Consider the following 8,164-nt stretch of genomic DNA (forward strand, 5'->3'; position numbering starts at 1 on the left):
TTAATTGTAATAGAAAATGATTTGTGGATTTTCACCACTAGAAAATATAGAGAGAAATGAAAAAAAAAATTCATCTACCCACTGGTTAGAGTAGTATCCTAGTGTTAGGTCCCTATAATACTAGTGTATTCTCTTATTATTATTGTCATTGTACCCCTCATTTTTATTATTCTTCCCATGTTGTCCCCATATTTTCATTATTGTGCCCCATAGAATCCCACTATTGTTATTCTTGTGCCCTTACATTATTATTGTTATGTTGGCTTTGATTATATTGTGACCCTTTAGACTCCTATATATAGAAGGGAGGTCTTGTGATTTGTATCATCCAAGAATTTTTCATTTGTGTAATGTAAATGAGGTTTCCCCCTAGAAGAGGATACATTTAAGTTGTTGATCTATTAATTTATTCTATTTTGTCAGCTTGTTGCACAACAATTCGTATCTGAGCTTTCAATTCTAGGGTTTCGCTGCTTCAAACAAGTCATCATGGAATTTTCGCTATAACTATTTTTCTCCGAAGCTTTAGAAGCTGAACCTAAAACCCATTTGAGAAAAAATTGTGATGAACCACTAGACCATATTTCATATGTTTTCTCACTATATTTCAGAGATATGAACTAAGGGAGTTAGGGTGTTTGCAGGCTCCCAAATTGGATCTCAAACATCTCACCTTGTGAAAATCCTCATGACTATCTCTATGAGCATCTGATTCAAATTTCATAAAAATTGATCAAAAGAATATGGATTGTAGCTTGTGGGGTATCATTTTCAAATCCTAATGTCAGAAGAGTCAGACATTGCACGTTGTACAAGTTCGCTCTACTAAACTAGTCTATAATTAGGTCATTACGCGAGATTGGGCATAACCCTTTATTCGGGAATCCAATTGCGATCACACTTATTGGGTTTGAAATAAGGCTCATAGGGCTATTACAGGCCAAAATTTCTGTACTTGGAGATCTGAAATTACAAAGTTATAGGGATTTCAAGATCGAGCTCATACAAAGCGGAAAAAAAGGGAGTGTAGTATTCTTTTTTTTTTTAATTTTCATAAGCCTTGTTTGAAAAAGTAGTTTGAAGTGATTCAAAGGGAATTGGGAAGCATAACTATCAGCCATTGATGGCCTAAAGAAAGAAAATGGAAACACCTAGTAAGCAACCTGAATTCTCTACTATGACACATGAAGAAGAGGAAGAAATGCAACATGATATATAAAAATTATGAGACCGAGTGCAACAAATTTCACTCTCACAAAAAGTAACTGAAGCTAAGATGGATGGTTTAAAGAATGGAATGAAAGCTAAGATGGATGGCATAGAAACTAAGATGGATGGTTTAGAAGAAAAACTTAAAGGAAACATGGAATATTTAACTATAGATTTGACAACGTTGCTATAAGAAATTCTTACTAATGGCGAAAGGGTAGTAAAGGAAACTTGTGGTGAGAACAAAAGAAATCTTAGTCATGATTTCATAGACTCTAATGTTAGATTGAAGACCCATCATGTTCCAAATATCGATATGAAGAATTTTGATGGAAAGGATCCCGTAACATGGATACTACAGATGGAGCAATATTTCAATCTCCATAATGTGAAAAGCACACAAAAGGTATGCATTGCGACTTTATAATTGGAAGCCAATTAGTTTGTACGGTATCGATGGCTTTGCTCTCTTAAAAAAATTGTCAATTGGGAAATTTTTATGGAAGAAATGGTAGCACAGTATGAGGATACAAAAAGCAATACCATTTTTAGCCAATTGATAAATCTCAAACAAAAGGGTTCAATGGTGGAGCACATTGAGGACTTCCAAAAATTAAATATAAGGGTAAAACATATTCCCAGAGGAGCATAGGGTTGATGTGTTCATAGGGACTTTAAAGGATAACATCCAACATGAGGTTCGGCTTGGGGAACCTGATTCCTCTAAGAAGGCATTCAGGATGGTAAGAAAAATTGAAAGAAAAATTATGGCAACAATGAAGCCTACCACTCACAACTATAAACATGGAAATGTTGTTGTCCCTAGCCTTCCACAACCTACAAGGTTGACACCATAAGAATGGGAAGAGAAAGGATTTTTTTACTGTTGTGATAGAGAATACACTAAAGGTCATAAGTGTGTCGAGAATAAATTATTTTACATACATTGTGAAGAGGAGGAAGAAAAGGAACAAGGAACATCAAAAGAAGAGGAGACGCACTAGGAACAAACAATAGAGAAAGAGGAAATGAATTTTAACATATCTTGTAATTCTTTGGCCGGAATTACCACTCCTCAAACCACCAACATAGAAGGACATAGCAATAAGAGAAAGTTAATAGTGTTGATTGATTCGGGCAGTACCCATAATTTTATTCATTGTAAGATAGCCAAGGAATTGAATTTCTTCCTATTTCCATCACGAGAGTGTCAAGTGATGGTTGCAAATGGAGGAACCATAAGTTGCTCTAGAAAGGGCCATAATATCAAGATATCCATGTGATAATATGTGTTGAATAGTCCAATTCTATCCATTCAAATGGGTGGTGTTGATGTGGTACTAGGAGTCCAATGGATACAATCTTTGGGTATGATAACTTTTAATTTTAAAGAAATTTTCTTGAAATTTGTTTTGAAAGGAAAGGAAGTTGAATTCAATTGTATCATAGGAAAAATGTGAAAGATAATCAGCCCTAATGGCATGAAAAAAACTTCTAAAGAAAGAACATCGAAGCGTAATTGAACATTTATGTTCGCTAGAGGTTCCCACATTGGAATCATCTATCTCTCCAGATATCCAAAAATTATTGGACAATCATCCAAGGTATTTGAGACTCCCAAAGGCCTCCCACCTATTCCTGATCATGACCATGCAACATGCTATTCATTTAATTCTAGGAAGTGTTCCTCTAAAAATCAGGCCTTACAAATATTCCTATGCCCAAAAGAGTGAAATTAAACATATGGTTGTAGAAATACTAGAGGCTAGTATAATTCAACCTATTCAAATTTCTTTCTTTGCTCTAGAATTATTGGTGCACAAGAAGGATGGATCATGGAGCATGTTTTCGGATTATAGGGAGCTTTCAACAAGCTCACTATTAAAGATAAATTCCCCATTCCTGTCATTGATGAATTATTGGATGAATTGCATGGAGCAATTTACTTCACCAAGTTAGCCCTTCATTGAGGATATCATCAAATCAAAATGTAGACTGAAGACATCCTAAAAAAAACATTTAGATTTCATTATAGTCATTATGAATTTTTGGTCATGCCTTTTGGCATTACCAATGCACCTTCTACATTTCAAGTTTTGATGAATTCCATTTTCAAACCCTTCCTTAGAAAATTTGTGTTAGTATTTTTTGATGATATAATAATCTACAGCAAGTCTTGGAAAGATCTCGTTAAAAATGTTGACAGAGTGCTCAAACTATTGGAGGAGAGACAATTATATGCAAGAACCTCCAAGTGTTTCTTTGGAGTACAAGAGGTGGAATATTTGGGTCATATTGTATATCATGAAGCTGTTAAGGTAGAACCTAGCAAATTAAAGCCATTAGGGAATGGAAAATCCCCACATCCATAAAGAATCTGCAAGGATTTCTTGCATTGAGAGGTTATTATCCCAAGTTTGTTAATAATTATGGTAGAATAGCGGCACCTATAACAACATTACTCAAGAAATATGCATTTTCTTGGACTCCAGAAGAAATGAAGGCCTTTGAACATCATAAAGAGGCAATGTGCCAAGCACCAGTCTTAGCTATGCCATACTTCACAAAAACCTTTATTATGGAATGTGATGCCTTAGGAAATGGAATTGGTGTTGTTTTCATAAAAGAAAAAAGACCCATTTCTTTTAAAAGTTGTCCAATCAAAGGAAAATATTTACACAAATCTATTTATGAGAACGAAATGTTGGCAATATAACATGCACTTAAGAAATGCTGACCTTACCTAATGAGAAGACACTTCAAGGTAAAAAAAAAAATCATGATAGTATTAAATATGTCTCACAACAAAGATTATCTTTAGAAGAGCGGCAAAAATGGGTCACAAATATGTTGGGTTATCACTTTGAAATAATCTACAAAAAAGGGAAAAAAACATTTTGTTGCAGATGCACTGTCAAGAAAGGATGAGGATGTGGAAGCATTGCTTTATGCCATTTATATTCTCCAACTAGATTTGATAAATGAATAAAGGGATGAATGGAAGAATGACGAAGAAGTGTGGGCACTCATTCAAAAGTTGCAGCAAGATCCCAATACATCTGATAAATTTAGGTGGAAAAATCATTCATTATGGTACACAGGTCGTGTATACCTCTATAAGTTTTCCCAACTCAAAGAAAATATTCTTAGGGAATTGCACACATCTCCCTTAGGAGGGCATTCATGATTTTTAAAAACTTACCGCAGGATTAAGAAGGAAATTTTTTTGGGATGGCCTTAAATATGATATTCCAACAAAATAAAGGTGAGACAATTAAGACCCTAGGTCTATTATAACCTTTATCCATTCCAAGTCAACGTTGGGGGGAGGTTTCAATGGATTTTATCACAGGTTTACCCAAGTCTGAAGAAAAGAGTTTCATCATGGTGGTAGTTGATAGACTTACTAAGTATGCACACTTTAGTGCATTATCTCATCCATTTAAATCCAATACAGTTTCTATTGCATATATGGAAACAATTCAAAAGCTACATGGAAACCCAAAGATTATTCTAAGTGACAAAGATCCCATTTTCACTGGAAATGTTTGGATAGAATTATTTTCTTGTCTGGGTACTGAGTTCGCTCATAGCTCATCTTATCATCCTCAGTCTGATGGGAAAACTAAGATAGTGAACAATTGTTTTGAAGGATATGTCCATTTATTTGTATCTTATAAATAGACACAATGGGTCAAATGGTTACCTCTCACTGAATGGTGGTCTAACACTTCCTTCCATATTGCAGCAAAAATGACCCCATTTATGGCACCTTATAGAGATCATCCACCATCTGTCACATCATATTTAAGAGAAAATTTTAAGGTTCAAGGATTGGGAGATCACATCGAGCATCAACAAAAATTTCTCCATCTCCTAAAGGATAGCCTCACTTTGGCGAAAAATAAAATGAAACAACAGGCGGATTAGCATCGCAACGAAAGAAGTTTTGATCTAGGTGACTGGGTATTTCGACAGCTACAACCATACAAACAAATGTCCCTCAAGAAATCTAACAAGGATAATAAATTATCACCAAAGTATTATGCCTCGTACAAGGTGTTGAAAAATAATGGTACTATGGCATACAAATTGGAACTTCCTACATCTTCCCGAGTTCACCTAGTTTTCCACATTTCATGCTTAAAGAAGGTTATAGGTGGCAATCTCCCAGTTCAAACAATATTCCCAAAGCCTGAAGAGGAAGGAAAAATCATATTGGAACCTAAAGCAGTCATAGAGTTAAGAACTTGACAGTTGCGAAATCGATCAATTTCAGAGTATCTCATCAAGTGGAAGAACTTACCTGCTGAATATTTTACATGGGAGGATTAGAATTTTATATAGAAGCATCCAAAACTAATCAAGCATTGAGGAAAAAACTTTTTTTTATGGAGAGGGGCATGTTAGGTCCCTATAATACTAGTGTATTCCCTTATTATTATTGTGATTGTACCCCTCATTGTTATTGTTGTGCCCATGTTGTCCCCATATTGTTATTATTGTACCCCAAAGAAGCCCACTATTTTTATTGTTGAGCCCTTACATTATTATTATTATTATTATGTCAGCTATGATTATATTGTGACCCCTTAAACTACTATATATAGAAAGGAGGTCTTATCATTTGAATCATCCAAGAATTTTTCATTTGTGTAATGTAAAGGAGGTTGTCATCTCGAAGAGGCTATGTTTTAAGTCATTGATCTATCTGTTTCTTCTATTTTGTGAGCTAGTTGCATAACACCTAGGATGCAAGAAACCATGAATATTACCTGTTTGGCCTTCTTAGGAAAAATAGAAGAACGGTAGGGAGAATTTGTTTTGGGAAATTGAGAATCATCAAGTAGAAACATTTCAAACAATTTGGCTCTCTGAGGGAAATCCATTTTTTTATGTATCTCTGTAAGAAAATCTTGGTGAGAAGGTTGCCTTCGGTTAGTGTTTGTTATCTGGAGAATTTTTGAAATTGAGTGGCCATTAATAGAAAAGAGGAATTCACCATTATGGGCCACTATTGTTCTTTTTCAAGGCATATAGAAGAATTGGCACTAGGTCACAAATTCGAGTAAATAGTAGGTTTGTAGGAAAATGTATTAGCACAGGAAAAGGTCCCACAATCCCAATTCATCACTGAGGTCCATATGGTTATGCTTGAGCCAATTGTGAAGTTTTGATAATTAGAATTCAAAATTGGTCTATTTAACCTGATAGAGATTATCAACTAAAGGCTGGCTATCCAAATCTATTGTTGAGAGCAGCATGGGATTCTCTTGGGGAACGAATTTATTCTTGGACAAGATAATTGAGCAAACGGAGGCGTCAGTTGTCTTGTAAATACTTGATCAGAGAGTTGGATGATTGAGTAAGGAATTGGACAAGCCTGTGAATGCGTTTAAGCTTCTAAAAATGGTAGGGCTCTGAGAGGAGACACGATGTCCTTCAAAACATTTTTCAACAAAAAAATAGCCAAGGAAGGTTCAATGTCCACGAAACCGGACATTTATAATGGACAAGTGAAAACAGACATATTATGACGAGGGAGGCATGGGGAATGTATACACGTGGCATTCAAGAATTGGGGGAGATATCGTGACATGTGAGCACGAGAGGAAGGCGTGGGAATGAAGGGCTAAGTAGAAGCACGATGGAGAGGGAGGAGGTATGTTGTAGTATGGGAGTGGATAAGATGGGGACGTGGCACAGTGGAACAACGGGCTTATGGGTGGTCAACAAAGGGGAAAGCAAGTTTGAGGGGAACCCAAAGGGGGGTAATGATGGGAAGTGGTTTCAGAGGGAGCGGATGCAAAGTTCACGAGAGTGTGACACATAGAGGGAAACAGGTTTGTGAAGACTGCTTCCCTGAACCCCCTTGTTTGATATTGTTTGGAAGGGGTTGGGGGGGCAGAATGGTGTGGTCGTTGTTGATTTTGGTAGGCCACATTTGATGCATTGGTTTATGTCGTCGGGTTACCACAAAACAAAAAGGTCTCGTATCAAACATATTTTATGACATCCCAACGAAATGTTTTTTGTCAACTTTTGACTTTAATAAAATCAAAATCAAACCTTTATGCCTAAAGTACATTATTACAACTTGGTAATCATGATTAAATGACGTGATTATGTATTCTAAACTAAATTAATCTATCTTCAAATCTCATTAATTAACTCTGAATTAGATTAATTTATCCGAAAGGTGCATTTTGATTTTCCAGCCTTCTATTTCTTTTTCTAAAGTTTTTCAATTTCTTTTTATGTTTTTACTAATTAACCAAGATTAAATAATTTGGTTAATCCCTTTTTATTCTACATATTCAATTTCAACCAATATTACACTAGATGGTTGATTTATTCACTAACATAGACTAGCTTTATTTAACTTAGTTTAATCATGTTTAAACAATATGATTAAGCTAGCTACTCTATTTCTAACTTTGAGGTTGCATTTGAACAAGTTGCACACTTCCTTGAAAATTCCAAAAGTATTATTGATGTATTATATTTTTTTGGAAGTGGCATTTAGACTTGCTCACTTTCATATATATCTATATATATATCTATATATATATATATATATATATATATATAGATATATATATATATATATATATATATATATATATATATATATATATATATATATATATATATTATGTGGTATTTTCATCATCACTGTTTCTTTTTATTCTATTTTTCTTTAATTGTTTTCCTTTCACTTGTTTTTACACATATACATTTTTTTATACTCCCTTTTTGTTTTTTATTTTGTTTTTTCTTCTATGTATATTATTTTTCTATTTTTGTAAATCATTTGCAGAATATAATATTATTTACAATTTGATCAACTGAAAGATAATAGCCAATCATCATTTGATCCTATGAATCATAGGACCCTAATAGTGGCTCCAACTGGGGATGACATCCTCCCTGTGAGGTGTCAAGAATGTTGTAG

Source organism: Pinus tabuliformis, chromosome X (genome assembly GCF_031772625.1).
Source record: "Pinus tabuliformis cultivar Carrire ecotype Pingquan chromosome X, CPIR1, whole genome shotgun sequence".
NCBI lineage: Eukaryota > Viridiplantae > Streptophyta > Pinopsida > Pinales > Pinaceae > Pinus > Pinus tabuliformis.